The sequence below is a fragment of the Podarcis gaigeae genome, assembly GCF_964106915.1.
Source record: "Podarcis gaigeae genome assembly, chromosome: 14".
NCBI classification, from domain to species: Eukaryota; Metazoa; Chordata; class Lepidosauria; order Squamata; family Lacertidae; genus Podarcis; species Podarcis gaigeae.
Genome location: NC_139690.1, coordinates 23,210,903 through 23,231,360, shown reverse-complemented (window position 1 = coordinate 23,231,360; position 20,458 = coordinate 23,210,903). Strand labels below are relative to the sequence as shown.

At 43.0% G+C, this 20,458-nt stretch overlaps 1 long non-coding RNA gene across 4 annotated transcripts in view; it reads right to left on the bottom strand.

Moving 5' to 3' along the window:
• The window catches only part of LOC310831958, a 61,041-nt gene that overhangs the window by 34,945 nt on the left and 5,638 nt on the right, over positions 1-20,458 (bottom strand). For all 4 annotated transcript variants that reach the window (XR_014558057.1, XR_014558058.1, XR_014558059.1 and 1 more), the window contains one exon: positions 2,580-4,374. This is a non-coding gene — a long non-coding RNA (uncharacterized lncRNA). The remainder of the gene's footprint in view (positions 1-2,579; positions 4,375-20,458) is intronic.

The following is a 20,458-nucleotide window of genomic DNA, read 5'->3' as shown; positions in this document are numbered from 1 at the left end:
CATTTGCCAAGCTGGCAAGGCTCATTTGACAACAAGAAGAAACTAAGCTTTTAGTGTCATCAACTCAGTATTGCGGAATACTCTTCCAAAAGGGATTCAGCAGGAGCCTTCTGTTTCAACTTTTAAATGCCTGCTGAAAAACTTTTGTATTCTGTCAGGGTTATGAGGGCTATTGAGAATACATCTTTCCACGATAATTAACTGATTTATGGTTTTTAATTGTTTGTATAGTTTTTACTGTATGTTTTTTAAGTATATTTTTTGTATACTTTTTATGAATAACATCCAATACATATTTGATAAATAAAATAAAACTCAGCATGAATTCACCATGAAAAGGACATCCAAGGAGGAACTTATACAACAAATGTGGTTTTTGTGGTGGTTTCCACTGTGATTGTGCTATAGCACAATAGTGCCCCTCCAGATGGCAACTAACAACTAATAAAACAGATTGCTGTGCGCACAGACCAGTATGAATTTGCTGCTACTGATCCATTGTTGTGCCAATGGTCACATATATCTGCAATATATATATAGTTAAAGGTAAAGGGACCCCTGACCATTAGGTCCAGTCGTGACCAACTCTGGGGTTGCAGCACTCATCTCGCTTTATTGGTCAAGGGAGCTGGCATACAGCTTCCAGGTCCTGTGGCCAGCATGACTAAGCCGCTTCTGGTGAACCAGAGCAGCGCACGGAAACGCCGTTTACCTTCCCGCCAGAGCAGTACCTATTTATCTACTTGCACTTTGACATGCTTTCACACTGCTAGGTTGGCAGGAGCAGGGACCGAGCAACAGGAGCTCACCCCGTCACAGGGATTCAAACCGCCGACCTTCTGATCAGCAAGTCCTAGGCTTTGTGGTTTAACCCACAGCGTCACCCGCGTCCCTGCAATATAAATATATATATTATATACACACACACACACAAACACTTTTCCCTCAAAGATGCCTGGGAACTGTAGTTTGTTAAGGATGCTGAGTACTGTGTCTCTGTGAGGGGAATCCTGGGAATGGTAGTTGACCCCTCACAGAGATATAGTACCCAGCATCCTTAACAAACTACAGTTCCCAGGCATCTTTAAGGGAAAGTTATGTGCTTTAAAGGTATGCTGCAGATGTGACCAGTTACAGAATGCAGAATGCATCTGCAAAACACATACACACACACATTTCAGTAGAGAGTGGGGGCCTCTCTCTATCTCTCTCTCTCTCTCTTCCCTTTCCTGGGGTATCCATCTCTGAAAGGACCCCTTCTGTATTTTAAAAAAGCTCCCCTTTACTTCATGCACGAGGCAGAGAAAGAATTGTTCTGCCCCATGTGTTTCTATATTTAAAGGGCTTAAGTCGAAAGGTGTGCATTGCCTGTGTGCGTGTGTGTGTGTGTGTGTGTGTGTGTGTGTGTGTGGAGAGGGGGGAATTCTGATTGCAGATAACTGCTCAATTTGATTTAGTGTCGAATGATAGTGATGGGGTTGATAACTCGGCATTCATCGGTAATTCATCTTCTCCTGGTAGAAATTTACCGCAAAGCAGCGCTTTTCCCAACACTGACAAGTCCTATTAATCTTCTTCAGACACATTTCAATAGGTGTCTCCATCTAGACCCTCCATCTAAACACTCTTGGGCATCACCGGAGACTTGGAGACGCCTTCACTGAAGGTTCCACTAGAAGTGAAAATGGGAGACTAGATTGTACTCTTTTTTTAAAAAAAAGAAATAATTAATTCTCTCTGTCCATTTAATTAGCAACTCCTGCCAGCCTTTTCCCCACTCAAGTGTGACGACGTTTTTCCCTAACTTGAACAAGACCTGGGAAACATTAAGTTTCTAAAACTGAAACAATGTGGCCTAATGGGCAGAGGGTTAGACATAGAGTGAAGTGCCCAGGGTTCAAATGAGAGCTGTAAGTCAAGAGGTCCTTATTATTGAGTGTCACACAGGCATTATCTAATTTGCGAGGCCTTAAGTAGCAAACCTTTCTGTCTCATTCTCAATTTCTCCTCTGTAATATGTAGTAGTATGAAGCCATCAGATACTGGGTTGCTGCAAAAGGGTGAATTTACCGCTGAACACATCACCTGCAGTTTTCAACTGCAGTTTTGAAACAGTTGCAGTGTTTTAAATTGCCATCACCCTGCAATTTGCAACACTAGTCTTAGGGTTACCTGCACAGCTATCTGGGAGTAAGCCCAACTGGACACAATGAGACTTGCATGTAAGTAAAAAATGCACAAGATTCTGCTGTACATGATTATTCTTGTTTTTGTTATGAACAGCAACACTGTGAGGTAGGCCAGCACTTCAGGTGATGGATTGCAACCAAGAAGGAGTGAATGCCTATGATGAAATATGAAGCAGGGGAATTAAAATATACTGCTTTCAGGGCATTTAATTTTGACTACATCCAAAGCACCATTTAAATTTGATAAGAACTAAAATGTGAAATTGCACCCTTCATACACTGTGCTGGGAGAAAAATGCTGGTTTTGTGGGGGTGGCTTTTCTTTCTGGTTTCAAACAGGACTAAAATGAAAAGCTGGGAGAAATTAAATTGTGGAATTCAGCCACTAACCTGTACAGTTGCGATCACTGAGACAGCGCACCAAACCCTGCTGTGTCCATTCATCATGACGCTCCATTTTAGTGGGTGGAGGGCGGGAGGAGAAAGATGCAAAATATATTGTAAGGCGATATCTGAAACGAGGCCTCTGGAACACTGTGATTTACTAGTAGCGTAAGGTTAAGATGAGTGTCGAGAATTCAAAACCTTCCCTTCCTAGTTTATCCATTTTTAACACACATCTGTCAAGCGGCACTTGAGTCCTAAGCTCCGACTCCACTACAGGAAGCGACTCGAGGTTAATGTGGCCACGCAGATCCCAACTGTACAACTCCCGGGATTCCCCCTTTTTTGTTTTCCTTACATTAGCTGCCAACGCGCGAACAAATATTGCTCAGTCAAATTAGACCCATAATATTTAAAGATGGATTATGCTCTGGGATCCTCATGGTGGGCAAACAAGATGGGCGCAAAATGGCTGTGTGTGTTTTGCCAAATACCCCTCAGAATTTAAATGGGGTCATTTGGAGTTTGTTAGTTTGTTAGCAGAGGAAACTAGACATGGAAAATTGTCTGGGTGGGTCAAGTACTTTGGAAGAAGACACCCCCCACGTACACCATGACTTCCTTTTTCTTTTCTTCTCTCTTCTTTCCTTTTCTTCCTTCCCTTGATCTGTCTTTTGATATCCTCTCCCACTCAGGCTATCAATGGTTACTAGCCTCCAGGCTATGTTCTACCTACTGTGTTGGAGGCAGTATGCCTCTGAAAACCAGTTGTTGGGAACCATGGGAGGGCTGCCCTCAGTCCTGCTTGTGGACTTTCCCATTGTGGCTTCTGACTGGCCGCTTTGAGAACAGGGTGTTGGACTAAATGGGCTTTGGCCTGATCCAGCAGAGCTCTTCTTCTGGTCTTAGGTAGCCTGATGCACTACATGTTTACATTGAAATAAATCCCTCCGTGCTCAATGGGGATTTTACTTAAGAAACTAGGGACACTCTTGAGCAATGTGTGGGCTCATTGTTGAAGGCTCTTTTCCTTTTATTTGTGAATCACAATTATATGCCACATTTCCTTTAATGAGCTCAAAGCGGTGTACATGGTTCTTCTCTCCCATTTATTTTTCATCTGTGCAACAACCCTATGAGGTAGGGTTAAGCAGAGAGGTAGTGACCAACCCAACGTCACCTAGTCAGGTCCTGCTTGCTGATTTCCCACAGGCCACTGTGAGAACAGGATGCTGGACTAGACTAGTCATTGGCTGGACTAGACTAGTCATTGGCTGGACTAGATTAGTCCAGCAGACTCTTCTTATGTTCTTATGCATGTGAGGTGGATGGGATCACACATCCTGCATCCACATAATGTCCTACTATATGTGCAACTGAGGGCACTGCCTTCTGCAAGGTTCTTGGTTGCTCAGAGAGAGCTTGTGTGCATTTAGTGCAGCAGTCAGGCTTTCGGACAAATACGTGCTCACCAGGAACTTGCACAAAAGGCACAATCCCTTCTCCCCATGCCTTCATTAACATGGATTCTGAACATCTGCATGGCCTCGTGTGTTCTTTGCATATGCCTATATGGTCCACAAATTTGATTCATGCAGTCTTTCTCCTCTACGTACACACATACACAAAGATGTGTAACCTGTGCAAACGTTACCTTCTGCACATGAAGGTGGGGCAGATTTCTATACCATGTGGAGAAAATGCTCCCCTGGGCAAGTCTGTCAACAGTTCTTTGTGCTTGCTTTCTTCCTTTTTTCTAGAAAACATGTGGCCTTTCCATTAGAACCATCCTCAGGAATTCCTAGGATAAATGGGAAAAATAACTTTAACTGGCATCCTTATTTGTTTTATATAAGTAGATTATCTTCATCAACAAGAAGACTTCACATCATGAAGTAGCCAAGACCACAATTCTGAACACACTTACTCAGAAGTAAATCCCCCAGGAAACTGTTAGATCTATTTCCGAAAGTAATTATGCATGAGATTGTACTGCATGGTGATGAGAGGTGAACCAGAAAGTTCCTCCTCCATCTGTTGTCAACTTACTAGGATATCACAAGCAGATTTTATGATAAATCCCAGAAATAATGGTAAGTCCCAGAGTATGGTCTGAAGGCACAGGAGGATGTCACATTACTGGAGGCCTGGATCTGGTCAGAACCTGGATGGGTGACCTTCTGGGAACTAGATGTACACCGTGTAGAAGGTCCCCAGCATCTCCAGAAAGGGCTTGGAAATATTCCCGTCTGGAACCCTGGAGAGCTGCTGCAACCCAGTGTGGGCAATACCAAGCTAGATACCAATACCAATGGTCCAATATGGTATATTGCTTCATATGTTTTGTTGTTAGCATACAATGGCCTCAACAACTTGGGACCAAGACTTCTTGCATGAAACCAGCCTGCCCTCCGGTCATCTTCTCAATCTACAGAGAAGATAGTAGATGGCTCAGTGGTAGAGCATCTGCTTTGCAGGCAGAAGGTCCCAGGTTCAATTCCCTGCATCTCCAGATAGGTTTGGGAGAGAGCCTTGCCTGAAACCCTGAAGACCCTTTGCCAGTCAATGTTGACAACACTGAGCTTGTTTGGCCAATTGTCTGATTTGGCATAAAGCCGTTTCCCGTGATCCTGTGTTCCTATCCCACTTTTCTTCAACAGAACCCAAGGTGCCACACAAGGGAGTTCCTAGGTAATCACTTATCTAAGTACTGATATGACCCAGGCAAACCTTAGCTTCAGCAAGGTAGAATGATCATAATACAAAGCTGACCATTTTACTTCTGTCAGGGCAAACTGTACTTTGATGCTTGTTTTAAATGTGTTTTAGTGTACTGTATTTTAACTATTGCTTTTAACTAGTTTGTTTTTCTAACTTTGTATTTTATTATGCTTTTCTTTAAAAAAAATTGTAAGCTGCCTTGAAGACCAACTTGGGAGAAAGGGGGATATAAATACACTTAATTAAATAATTAATAAAGGTGGCCACATCATACGATGTGAGACATTGTTAACTTGATCAAATAAATAAGCAGAATGGGCTTTAGTTCAGCCACTCTTCCCCAACCTGGTGCCTTCCAGATGTTTTAGAATACCGCTTTCCTCTGCCCCAACAAACACAGCTCTGGGGCTGGTGGGAGTTGTAGTCCAAACATCTGGAGGCCACCAGGTTGGGGGAAGTTGACTGTCACCCTTCCAAATGATATGCTTCTCTCCTCCAATGCATGTCTAAGATCACTTAAGCTAGCTTTCCTGCTTCTGATCTTTTAACCACCTCATCACGCCTATGGAGGTGCCTGAAAATTTTTATACATAAATGCATTGTTACACAAAAGTGTAAAAGCCCACGTTGCACTTATTGGGTTGATTTTGAAGCAGCTTGTCTGGTTGCCATAAGAACCTTCTGGTACATACAATATGTGTCTTGGCAGGCTGGAAGATTCGCCCACTACATTTTATACAGATCAGGCATTTATACAGAGTAGGGTGGAAGCAACATTCAGTGAAGGCCTGTGGCTCGGTGACAGAACAGGAGCTTTGCACCCAAAAGGTCCCAGGTTTGATGTCCAAAATCTCCAGGTAGGAGACTGGAAAAGATTCGTTTGGGGATTCACAGAGAGCTGATTCTGGTGTGTGGGGAGATTAGCCTGCCAAGATGTAGCTGAACTACAACTCTCATCAACCCTGGCCGTTCCCCATGTTGATGGGAATTGTAGTTCAGTGACATCTGGAAGATCAGAGATTCCTCACACCTGGAGTATACAGTACCAAGCTAGTTGGACAAACTGTTGAACCGGCAAATAATACAGCCTCCTCACTTCTTGAGGAAGGGTTATAGCTCAGTGGTAAAGCATGTGCTTTACATGCATAAGGTCCCAAATAGAACCCCAAGGATCTTCAGGAAGACCAGGCAATGTCCCCTGCCTGAAACCCTGGAGAGATGCTGACAGTCAGTGTGGACAGTACTGAACTAGATGGGCCAATGATCTGACTGGGTGTAAGGCAGCCTCCTTATGTTCCTATCATTCCTGCTTTGCAGATGGAAAAGTCAGGTTCAAAAGCAATGAACTCTCCAATGAATTCAGGCTGAGCAGAAATGATGGTCAATGTTTCCACTATAGGACCTTATTTCCCTGGCACTAACTATTGCGTTTCCCTCCCACTGCTGACACATAGAATGCCATCTCAAACTTGGTCCCCTTCTTCCCCTCAAACCCGTTTTTCTGAATCACATTAAAGATCTGAATGACCTTACTGTAGGTGGCAAGTTTAAATGTACCATATTAATAACTTCTTATCTGAGATAAATTAAGTCCTTGTGTGTCAAAAGCACTCTGCTCTGGATTACCTACAAGAGAAGTATTTATTGAATAAATGTTAGATCCAATTTCATTTTAATGTGACTGACAGGAGGCTTCAGCCTTTGCAAATGAGATAAAAACACACACTCAAACCTGTGACTGTATTGCAACTTTACACCTAATTTGTCCATTTCTATTATTGTCCCTTTTTTTAGAACGGGGGGGGGCATTGAAAGGGATTTGGTGGTGGACAGCATTTTTTCTTTCTTATTCTTATTCTGAAGAGCAAAGGGAGAGATAGAAAGCAACAACAAGAAGGGAAAAAAGGCTGGCATTCAGCCTAAAGAGAAATCATTGAAACAAATTAATCCTATGCTGTTTAAATTGACATGGTAATCCATCATCAGCAAAGCAAACTCTGAAAGCAATCTAGAATCGGCAGTCTTCTTTCACTGCCCCTGAAGGCACAAAGGCAGATAGTAGAAAGGAGAGAAAGAGAGAGAGAGAGAGAGAGAGAGAGAGAGAGAGAGAGAGAGAGAGAGAAGAAATATCATAAAAGTTAGCAACGCCTTGAGAAGGGGGGGGGCAGCCGGTGTTTCTCCTGCCCTCCAGTCACAGCTTTGCCTCCCACCCACCCACCCCAAAAAATTAATCCCACAATAAATACGCCACTCAATAAATTCTCTATAATCGCCCATCCTTGCTTCTGAAATTTTTATTTTTCTCTTTTGAGTTGCCTTCAACTGCAGATCACAGAAATCTTTGTGCTTTTTCTAATTTGATGTGTAGGAGCATAACAAGCAAACAAACACAGGGGGGGGGCAGAATGTGATCCTCTTTCTGAAAATGGCTGGGAGAGACCTAGATGTTGTCAAAGTGGTCACCTGGCTTAGCCAGAAGTTTTCGGACAGCCGTTTGGGGAATCCAGAGGTTGCTCTGAATCTTATTAAGGGACCCTACAATAAGCAGCTCAGGGAGCAAAGATTAACAAAGTCAAAGCTTATTTGCTCCTACTAAAGATGCAGGAGGAGACTGTTCTGTTTGCATCACCACTCTGGTCACTTGGGTTGATAAAGAGGTCCAAAACTCCTGGGCTGCACCCTAGAACAGGAAGGGCCTCCTATATTCTCTGGAGACACTCTGTTCAAGTCTATAGGTTATTTTCTATATGCATGGACCACCACAGACTCTGGTAGCAAGGGACTTTCCCAGTGTATTTTTTAAAATGTATTTTTATTAAAGATTTATTGGTTCACAAAAGTATGTGCAATGTCTCTTTTTGCAAGTTACATTTTCTACAGATCAGTTTCATTTGTTGAGACATTAGTGTTACACTAGGAAGAAAAGGGGGAAAGAGGTGGAGGGGGCCATGGTGAGTGGGGGTGGAGTAGGGTGGCAATGTTTCTATTTTAATTAATGTGTGGGGTTTTGTGTCAGTGTCACTTGTGCGGGTTCTCTTTACTATTCGCTTGTGTTCCTTTGGTGGTGAGAGAGGTTGGGGTTGGCCTAGGGTGTGGTTGTTTGTTTGTGATTGGCTGTGGTGAACTTTGTTTTCATGTGTGAGTGAGGTGGGTGTTTTTGAATCAGGTTAGCCATATTGATCTGTATGCTTGGTGGATTCTTGTCATTGTCTTGTTGAGCTGTGTATGTGATAAGGGGGGGGGCATACCAGGGTGAAGACATCCTCTTCCATTTGAGGGACTCTTCCAGTTAAGAGGTCCATGAACTTGGGTGAAATATCAGGTACATAGAATCATAGACTTTCAGAGTTGTAAGATATCCCAAGGTTCATCTAGCTAGTACAACCCTCTGAAAAAACACTACAAACACATACTAACATATCACCTGCATATGCACAAGCCCTAAAAGGCTTTGAATGAAGGTACCCAGAGAGTATTGTACACAGCCATGTGAGTTTTCCAGATCATTAAGAGGTTATTCAGAAAGAATGGAGCAAGATGGATATCAGCAGAGAGAATGGAGTTTTTGGTTGTGGTGCCTAAGCTCTGGAACACCCTTCCCTTGACTTGCCATCAGGGTAAGGGCCATAGTTCAGTGATAAAGTATTGTCCTTACCCCCAGAATGTCCCAATTTCCAAGCCCAGCATTGTCAGGTAGGGCTGTGAATACTCTCTGTTTGAAACCGTGGAGAACCACTGCCAGTCAGTGTTGACACTACTAAGCTAGATGGACCAATAGGATGACTCCGAATAAAGCAGTTTCCTATGGCACCATGACTTTTACAAAGAATCTGAAAACAGCACTCCTTCTGCTCTGCTGCTTTTGGCATGCTTTGATGCTTCTTTTAGTTTTGGGTGTGTTTAGGTTCCGTTGTGATATATATGCTTGTTTGCTGGCTCATGAAGCCCTGTGGTTTACCAATGGGATGTTACTGGTTTAAAATAAATTAATAGGATCTGAAAACACAACGCAAGGACCATAGCATTAAAGTTGAAAGATCTCTCCTTTCTTGCAACTTACAAACCGTCATTGTTGGCATCATAGAATTTTCCTTATGAATGAAATTATAAGAAGACAAGTTTTGCCGATTCAAATTTGGTAGACCCAGCAGAGAATGGATGAAGACTTACTAGACCAGGTAGCCATGAAATGTCATAGACATGAAATAGTGTTTCAGCTTATGAGGGAAAAGTTCTCTCCCATATGGCTTAGGAAACCTCAGTTAACCAGTCAATAAAATGTATGTTGCTGAATACATCAAGTGATAGCCAATATATGTTCGGCTTAGAGTAGACCACTGAAATTGATGGACAAATCTAACTTAGGTTCATTAACTTCAATGGATCTACTCTGATTAGAACTTAAATGGTCTCCATTTTAAGTATGCCAAAGGGTGCTTGTCAACAACTTTGAAAACAAAACTCTCTATTTTGAGGCTGTATACAGAGTTCAGGAAATGTTTGAGACTTTCCCTGCAATGGCAAAGAATTTTGAAGACCATAATATGAACCATACTTAACATATGCCCTGTTTTTTAATTTAGCAGGGGTATAGTTTCTTCTTTTTGTTATTTAGAGGGGGGGTTATGTGTCACAGAAACACATGAGCTCCCTTATCAAAATGACTGCATTGTTGCCCTGAAACTTAAAACTATTAAAAGTATTATAATAATAAAAGTAAAACTCCCTGCCCTTTGACCCCTAGCCTCTATTTCAAAAACAGACGTGCTCTAAGATTCTGTGGCTGTGAGCTTGTCAATTTCCTCTTCTATATGAAAACCCAAAAAGATGAAAATACAGATGCTTGAAGTGGGCCAAAATTAGGATGAATTTTTTTTAAGTGATAAATTCCAGGAGCTTTGGGGGGGGGGGTGTAAACACTACATTATGGCAAAACCATACCCTGATCATCTACAATGTACACCATGACAGAAGCATGTGGCTTTCAAGTAATGTAAAAAATATCCCTCCCCCAGCCCCAAAAATTATGATGTCCTTTAAAATTGGACAAGCTTCATAAGAGGGAGAGGGAGAGGGGGAGAGAGAGAGAGAGACTTTAAAATCACAGAACTGTACTAAACACAAACATGGTTGTAAAATAGCTTGAAATGTGGTTGCCAGAACAAGGTGGATATATTTAAATGTAACCTTTAAACAAAAATAGTTGCAGTGGATGAAAAATGGCAAACTTTGCAAGATCAACTTTCAGAATGCAAGATGCAGGTGTTTAATTACCAAATGTACAAATGTTATTGTGAGTTCTCCTTCTTAGGTCTCAGGGAGACTCAGTGCTGGGCATCAGGCACTCATACAAGTGCAGTAGAGGCGCAAAAGAATGTTGTGTTCTGCTAAATAAATAGATCTCTGGAAATACACCTTCGAATACAGAATCTAAAGCAATGAATGAAACGGTGAAAGAGTGGGATAGAGAGGTGTTATCGATGAGATTATTTTAACCAAGTGTGTATGTGCTTTAACTGGAATATTGGTTTAATTGGTAGATTAATTAACTAAAGTAGAGGCCAGTTTTCATCATTAAGGACACAGGTTAAAGTTAAGTATTTATTTTAGCCTATTTTGATTCTATTCTGTCCCCATAACAGAGAAGGGTGGGTGGGTGGAAGGAAATGATTATAACACTGAAAATTTCTTCACCCTTCTTTCAGTAAGTCAAAATGGGACCCCTTGAGTTTTTTTGCTAACATGCCAATGTATTTCATTGATCAATCAATTAACTGGTGAAAAGACAACTTATTAATTGACTCGATTTTTTAATTGGTTGACAGCCTGTAAATAACACAGTACATATATACAGCTACATTTATCCTATGACACAGAGGAAGTTGATTGTGGTAGTATTATTAGTTGAGGGATGATCATAAGGAAAGATGCCTATGAGAGGTGTTTAAAACTTCATTTTTCACAAAAATGTATTTTGCAACTTTCACAACAAGCTTATCCGACAACCACAGATACCATTTTCATGGTTTCTGGTACTTCACAACTGCTTTTTCCAGTTGCGATTTAACTCTTAAATGTGATTCCATTTACCCCACTTAAACAGGCAAGATTATGAAAATAAATGTTTGCTTATTTTATTTTTAGAACAGCAACACAGAAAATAATATTTGATACCAAACTTAGTGTCATCATTGGGAAGAGGAATGAGACAAGTAAAAGTCAATCTGAGGGCGGGGGGCAGATGGTCAAACAAGTAGAGTTTAAACATTTCCTTTTAGACAAGTATTCAACTGTTGTTTGAGAGCAGTTCGTCTTAACTCATTTTAGGAGACACCATCTTAAAGAGGCACTTAAAATCTTTGCAAGGAAATCCTAGGCTCTTGCAGGCAAGAGGATCAAGGGTGCGCTAATAATTACAAGGCTCGTTAATATGTGGTGGGTTTTGTGGGTTGCTGTTTTTTCTATCTGCTATTTTTCTATCTGCTAAAGTCATATGGGTTCTCGACTAAGAGCTTCTCCTTTATGCTTCAGCCCATAGATCAGTTCAGGTTTATAGTGTGATCCAAATGCCAGTTCTTTGTTTAGATAAACCTTAACATAGGGCCTGGAAACTAATAAAATGTCACATTGAATTAATTTGAGCTCCCATTTGTTTAACATTGGCTTGCAATATAGATACATGCAGAGAAGTCTAAAGTGATTCTGTTTTGTTGTTTTTTAAGGGATGTGATTTTTTTAAAGCCCTTGTTTTGCATGTTTGGGGGCAATTTTGTTCCTTAGTTTGGGAATATGCTTCAAAAAAAAAAAACCATCAGAAATGACTCTACAAAATTTCCTTGTTGTCAGGTTATTGAAAATATTTGTTATGGAAAAGGAAAGGAAAGGAAAGGAAAGGAAAGGAAAGAAGAGGTTTCTGTAATCTGGGTTATTTTAATTTTTTCCCCCCCAAACTGGCATTTTCAGTTGAATGAAAACATTTGGAAACTGTTTCATTGTTACTAGTCCTTGGAATGCCTGTGTTAAAAATAACAGGAAGCTATCAAAATAATTTGACTATGCCTTTAGTATATATGAACCTCACTTTTCAACATATTTATTTATTTGAACATGCATTCATTTCTTTATACGAGAGAAAACCATTAAAATAGGAATATGATGGCTCCTGTACAATGTTTTTTGTGTGTGTGCATTATGGAACCTGCTGGCTTGAAACATGCAAGTTGTTTTTTTAATGAAATGGCAATCAAGGAATCAATTCAGAATATAAGAACAGTTAAAATATTCTAAAATTATGGCTCAGAATAGATAGATGTTTACAGTTTCTCTCTCTCTCTCTCTCTCTCTCTCTCGCACACACACACACACACACCTTCAATGTAGAGGAGGCAGTGATGCTTAAAAGGTTCAAACCAAAAAAAATATTCCAGCAGTTGATTTGTCCCTTTTACATAAAGATACATTTCCCCTTCCTCCTAAGGCTAAATCATTTTTTGGACCAGGGCTTCCGGGGGGGGGGGGGTGCATTCATTGCTGCAGCTATGTTAACTGTAGGGGTCAACTTTCCTGCTTCCTTTAAAATTCACATTTTTGTCTGCTTATTTTGCACGATGAGCCTCTTTATCAATCTTACGAACAGGATTGTGAGGTGTGTATATTTTGTAGTGTGTTCTTAAGTACATCTTGTACTGGAAGTGTCTATCTGCACATTTAGATATTATATGAGTGCACAGTTCACCTGCAAACACATACATGTATATTTGTACGTATTTCATACATATGCATGTTTACCATGCATGCACACATACATTTCTACTGCTTGCTAGTTATATCTGTGCAGACTTCCTGTGTGTGAAAGGCTGCTTGTGACTGTCCTCTTGTAAAAGTACTTGCCATCTTTGGCTACCAACTCATTAAAGGGTTGCTTCTGATTTTACATGATTCATCAACAAATTAACTGATTGCAATACATACCAATGTGCAGCAATAAATGTGAATCACTCCAGATGGATAACATGAAGGTGGCCTGTGAATTAAGATGTATTTTCTCCTTTCTTTCTCAGCTATATAATGCAGAGAGTTCATATTGTGGGGCCCAATTCCACCATCATCACCCCTAACCTCTTAGAAGGAATTTCAGGAAACAAGAGATGTGCTTAGATCGCTTCACAGAACATCTCTCTCTCTCTCTCTTCTTTTTACAGCTCCAATTAAAATCCACATTTTGAAATTTGTGATTAGGGAATGCATCTATAACTGGCAGCAGTTAATTGATGGGGAAGCTACGACCCTGTGCACATTCTCGGGGTGAGGGGAGTCCTTTGGAGCCTAGTGAGACTTACTTTCGAGGAAACGTGCATAGGATTGGGCTGCCCTGTTTTAAATTCTGCTTTAACTTAGTAATAAAAGTTGTTGTTTTCTCTTTCCAGACATTTAAACTAGACTCCAAGAATCAGGTGGGGGACACACACAAATCTGAAGAAGTGTGCATGCACACGAAAGCTCATACCAAGAACTGACTTAGTTGGTCTTTAAGGTGCTACTGGAAGGAATTTTTTTTGTTTTGACTATGGCAGACCAACACGGCTACCTATCAGTAACACACACACACACACACACACACACAAATAAAACCCTGCAGATATTAGACCCACTATCTACCATAGCTTTCCCCCTTTCTATTGTATTTCAAACATTACGCCTACCTCGTAGTCACACCTCCGTCCTCCACCCCGCTTTAAATTTGGGTCTTCAACCTCGGTTCTGTGTTGGGGCCGCAAGAGTTAATGAAACCCAGCTGCTCCCGACCTTTGAGGTCAAACTTTTCCTATCTCTAATCTAACGAATTAGTCAAAGAGGGGAATGGACGGTGCGCACCCCCTTTTTCTTTTTTTTCTTGTGGGTTTTTTAACACACACAAAAATTAATGTTGGACTGTTAAGAACTGTAACTTTAATCTGGGGTTTGGTAGAATTTAAACCAACCAGCATTGTAGACTCTGAAAAAGTACCTATTAAAAAATATCGAGGTAAATTTGACTCCCCACCCCACCCCCTGATGTGGTGATGGAGATCATTGGTATGGGGGGGGGAGTTTAGCTCAAGGTCGTGCAGTTCTACGGAAAGGCTTCTCCCCGCCCCCTTTCGATTTATGTAGCCAGTTAGTTGACCCGCCCCCCCTCCAGCTTCTTAACTCTAACGTCTACCCGAAGGGAAGTGCGGCGGGGGGGTCTCTCTCTTACAAACGCCTCCTCAGCCAAACTGCCCCACTTTGAGAGAACTTTCCTTGGAAAGAAGTTGACTTTCTGAAAGAACTGCCATGTGAAGACTCGGTTCAACCTTTCTATCCCTTCGGAAAACGTGTGTTTGTGCTTGGGGGTTGAGGTTTGGTTTTTTTACAAGATCTCCGCCTGTTCTCCCGCTGTACATTTCAGCTCCTGCTACCTTTCCGTGAGCTGAAATGACGACACCCCAGGAGAGGAAAGAGAAGCAAACATCTCTTTCTTCAAGTTGTCGAGGTGTGCGATTATTAAGATCCTTCTTTTGAAAGGAGCACACACGCACCAACTCCCATCCCACATCCCAGCCATCTTATCAGTTCCACAACCTTCTGTCTCCCGGACACAGCCATTCTCGTGGAAAGGGGAGTGCAAATGTGCTGGGGCAAAATGAGAAAAGTTCAACCAAGGCACAAGCTTTAAACGCCCCTCTTCTCCAAATCGATCTGAATCGCTCCATTTACTGCGCCCGCCTCCCCACCCTAACCAGCGGAATAGTCGGACATCAAATGGACCCCCAAGAGTTGACAATCCCAGCCCCTGGGCTTCTCTGACATGTTTGGGTGACGGTCTCTCTCACAAACACAAACCCCTTATATTTTATCCACACGTAGATACCCTCCAAGTACCATCGTAACGTGCCATAAACACGGTTAATAACTGAGGAGAGGGGGGAATTAAACACATGCAATTGCTTGCTTCGTAGAGGGTTAATTGAGAAATCCTCCAGGTTTTCTTTTGCCTTCCTCGAGCTAAGAGGGACTCTTTCGCGGGTGGAGATGGGGGAGGCGTTGGGGGAATCCGGGTAAGGAAATGTGTGCCAGCATTTTACAGTCCTGGTTCGATTTCATTCTTCTATCCATCCCACCCCGCCCCACCGTGCCTGAAAATCTCCGGCCGTCGCGTCCAGACTCCTCTTTCTTTGAGTTGCGCTCTCCTTCTTTCCCCTTAACCTGGGATTAGCAAATATAAGAAATTCACAGCTCGCTTGCGCTCTCTCGCTCCCCCCACACCCGCGACACTCCGGGAGCTCCTAATCACTCCGTATCGATTTCGCTAACTCTTTTCATCCCGCTGAAGACACATCTTAAAACACTCCTGCTTAGAATGTGTTCTTTGCTTTATACACACTAATAAAATGATTTGCCCCCCTCTCTCCCTTTCCACTCCGCTCTCCGCGCAGTAAAAAAAGGGGGGGAGGAAGAAAGAGAAGGAGGGGAGGGAGGGAAAAATCGTTCGGGTAACCTGACTGTTTGTGTGTGATCGGTAAATATTTAGCCTGGTGATACCTCTAGCGTCTCCTCTGGATCAATAGAGCTAGCCCAGTCTCAAAGGGAGGGGGGCTGTCCAAGAGGTGAGGTCTGCCTCAGACAGACGTCTCCTTCTCTTATAGCGCAGGGACAGCAGGGAGGGAGGGAGAGATTGCCCCCCACCAATCCTACGTGCGGCTCCTTGGAAATAAGTCTGCCGGCTTTATTGCGCCTGAAATGCGCGCGGCGCAGAAGCGCAATCGGGAAAAGAGCGCAGCGAGGGGCTCGGACCCTGATACTTTCCGCCTCTCTCTTTCTTCCACTCCATTTCCTGCTCTCGACACGAAAATTGTTCTCCTCTCTCTCTCCGTCGATTCTCCCCCTCCGGCCTCCTTTTTAAAAAAACAAACAAAACAAACCTAAACTTTCGGCAAAAGAGCGCGCAAGTTACGCTCCCGCAGTGGGAACAAAACTCTCTGAAATCGCCGCGCTTGCCGAATTGAAGGCGCAGCGGCCAAGGGGGGGGGGGTTCTATCTGAACAATTTCTCTCTCACACAGAGAGAGGGATATTTTATATATAATTCTGAGCACGCCAAGTTAAATTTATAGGAGGCGTTTTCGAAACTTCCACTTAAGTTCACTGGTAGGAGTCCACCTACAATGGGCCAGGAATCGCGGGTATCAAAAATACCATTCATGCTGGGATAGACAGATAGGCAGTCCCTATCTATCTATCTATCTATCTATCTATCTATCTATCTATCTATCTATTCCCCTTATAGGAGTCAGGAACCTGGGCGTGTTTCAATCGAAGTCACCCCCTCATTCCCGCTGGATTCCTTGGGAATAATCCCCCCAGATCACCTTCCCGGATCTGCAGCCTCACAGTGACTTTCATGCCCAGTGAAGTAAATAATGGACGGGATGGGGGGGTGGCTCAGCACTGGAGTGCGAGTGGGGTCGCATCGCGGTTTTTCCGCATAAATGATTTCCCGTTGTGATCCAGGTGCGGGCCGAGGAAGCATTTCCTCGAGTTAAATATGACCCCTGGCTCCACAGAGCTCTAAAGCGTTTACCCCTGAAATGCAGACGTGCAATAAATGTACACGTGTCCTTCAGATGCGTGCAGTATGGATCCGTGTCCATGCAGTATGCACACGTGTCCTTCAGATGCGTGCAGTATGGATCCATCTCTTTAGTCGCATCTGTCGCTCGTTCCCCACATCCGTCCATCAGTCATGCTCCCTCTCTCTTTCACGCACCGATAAATGTGCCCACCTTTTCTTTGACCTCATCTAGGGAGACCGATTCAACTATTGCCTTCCCAAGAAGGAAGAAGAAATCGCCTTAAAACGGTTGCCCCGCCGCCGCCTGTTTAGGATAAGAATGAATAAGACGCTCCAGTAAAGCAGGAAAATTGTTAGGCCAGTTTGTTCACACGACAGGACAGGCACATGGTGTGGCCAGGGAGGATCTTAGGGTAAAAGGCTCGTTCTATGTCTGAACAGGCCTTTCCCTGCCCTTCCAAGCATAGGGAAACACCTGGGAGAGCTTTGGTGTTGCTGGGAATGGGACCCAAAGGGTTCGTGTGAACGCGGCGAAATTAATCTAGAGTGTATCTCTAAAAACAGACAGGCGATCTAGTCAACGCTAAGACACTTTCGCGTCCTGTTAGAGAAAAGCACAATGAAAGAAAGGCATCTCGAAGCTGCAGTCCTTTACCCGCTTACCTGGGAGTAAATCCCATTTAATTCAGCGAGCTTGACTAGGCAAGTATAAGATTGCTCTCACGATTTCTATTAAGGCGCCTGCAGCGCATTCCCTTGAATGGGGTTCATTCCTACATAAGAAGTGTGCATGGGACTGCAACATGAACATGCTGTTAAATTTGTTTGGATCATGCCCACTCGGTGTATCTTTCACTACGGGGGAGGGGGAGCGTAGTATTTCTGTGTTGTTGGGTTGATAATATATATCATAGTCATCTGTGTCTCTCTCCGGTAAGGATAGGCACGGAGTCTCCCAGCTGACAGATGTTTGTCTGGAATAACATAAGGACGTGAGCGTCTAAAACAAACATAAATAAACGTATAGGTGCCTGCAGTTCTTAGAGCCATCGTATAATTATAGAGACGATGCTTTCCACGCAGTTAGGTTTTCTTCCACCGCCACCCCAGAACATGGTCGTGAGAATGCGTAACTTCCAGTGCCTTTAAGGGTAGGAGGGGTAGGGAACCCAATTATTCCCCGAGAAAAAAAATGAACAAGCAAACACTCATCCTCAAATGTCTCCTTCGGAAGGCCTTTTTGGGCTGCGAAACCGACACCTTCCTTTCTCACCGAGAGACCTGCAGCCCGATCCTATGCGCGGTAACTCTGAAGTAAGCCCCCAGGGTGTTCAAATAGGCTAGAAATACAAAGGGCGTGTTTCTTAAGAACTTGAGTACGTGCCGAGATTCTGCGGATTCCCTCTTTAAAAATAAATAAATAAATATCCTGCTCCATCCAGGTAGAATAGGAATTGGGGGGGGAGTGAAGTGAACTAAGGTACCCACTTCTGTCAATGTCTGGATGTTTAAAAGGAGCCCTTTCCTCCCTCCCCCCCCAAAAAACCCTTTTGCTAATAAGGAAAAGTAGAAAAACGCTTCCTCGCAGAATATATCTTTATACTAATGCATATTAAATTGCCCTGTCTTGACTGGGCATATCAAACAATTTAATTAGAGGGCTTTCTACCCAAAGGAAGAAGAAAAGAGGGTGTGGAAGAGGTGTATGTGCGTGTGTTTGTGCATTTGTGTGAGTGCGAGTGTGGAATCTGCCCAGCATTTTATTGTATTTAGCAGGAATACAGGCAGAAAATGTAGCACAAGTTTGTGTCTGAAAGAGCACCTCCATGCCCATTGAAAGGCACTGATCCGAAAAGACAGAGAGGACAAGAAAAATCGATTGCCCGGGACCTTCTTCGTCCCTTTCATACCATTCAAACACCCCCTCCCACTATTCCCCCTAAGACAAAAAAAAAACCCTCAGCCAGTTCCTTGGAAAAACTGGAGTGTGGGGTGGGAGAGAGAGAGAGAGAGAGAAGGACAGAGAGGAAGGAAGGATCTTAAACGCAATACTTTGGTGCTTCCATCGTATTACTCTTATGTGACTGGGATTTTAAAGTGTGGTGTGTGTGTGTGTGTGTGTGTGAGAGAGAGAGAGAGAGAGAGAGAGAGAGAGAGAGAGAGAAATCTGATTCATGCTTTGTTCTGCTTTTTTGGGTAAGGGGGGGCAGGAGCATTCACTCTGGGTGTAGGGAGACCGGCATGCTTTTTTAGGGTTAAAATAGTCTTCACCTCTGACCTCTCCATAGCAAAGCCTCAGATATCCTCATAACTTCAGTCAAACTTTGGAAAGGCTGATCTGCAAGGAGGCAGGAGGGGGGTGGATAATGCTGAGGCTGGAGACTGAATCCATTTGTAGCTGGTGGAATTCTCTTCTTTAAACGCCCCCCCACCCGCCCCAAATCTTTCCTCTCCGCTTTCCCTTCTTCTCACAACACAGAAGGGGAGACGTGTGTCTGAAGGATTTCTGAAAGGGACATCCTTTGAAAGGTATTGATAATTATATCAGCAGCGAAAACAAGAGGACCTGTAATTCTATTACATACAAGCAAAGAGAGAGAGAGAGACTCTAAGAAGAATTAAATATAGTTTTGGGGGGTTCGTCTTTTGGGAAGATTGGCCTGGGTCGAAGGATTTAGGGGTGCGTTTTGATAGAAGGTGCCCCCACCAGAACCATCATCAAAATCCATCCGACTGGGATGAGTCTCAATCATTCGAAGGCATTCCCAGGAAAGGTGTTTTGTTTTTTTTACAGGCCTATAATCTAAGGTCATTAATGACCTGTAGAAAATGAGTCACCTTCCCCCCGTCCCCCCCCCTCTGATCAATACCCTGTCTTTCCTCTCCCCCCACCCTCGCCAAGCAAACCTCCTCGGTGGACGTAATTAAACTTGCTTCTCTAGTTTTTCATCATTGTTTGAGGTGGGCCAAACCCATTTGTAAATTTCATTAGCCCTGTAAACATGCAATTAACGCTGAAGGAGGTGGTGGAGTTAATTGCAGAAGCATCTTTTAAAGGCCGGGAGTGGGGAATCTAAGAAATTAGCAGAAGGGAAGGGAAGGTATGATCCTTTTGTCACCTGTGACATTTATTCACAGTACGGTTTTTTCCCAGGTACCTTCGGTGATATTCCACGCACACACGCACATTCCCCTCTCTTTATTAAATTAAGTGCATCCCCCATATATTTTTTCTTCTTCTTCTTCTTCTTTTTGTAAAAGCTCAGATAAGTAAACGAAATTTGTGGCCGCTTGTAATTTTTAAACAACAACAATCTGTACAGACTGAATCCCTCCCACCCACACTTTGTGCAAAATTAAGAACAATTCTATGGGCAACTCCAGAAGCAGTTTTCGGGGGAGACTTCAAAAGGTGCTTTCCTTCCCATTGTGGTGGTGGGGGTGTCTGTATTAACACAAGGCGAGGTTATCTTTGTTGGTATTTTTGTTTTATTTAAATTAGCACCAAGTCTGACAAGCACATAAAGGACCTCAGATATCTGTGGGTCGCTTTAAACGCTCCAGATCGAGGG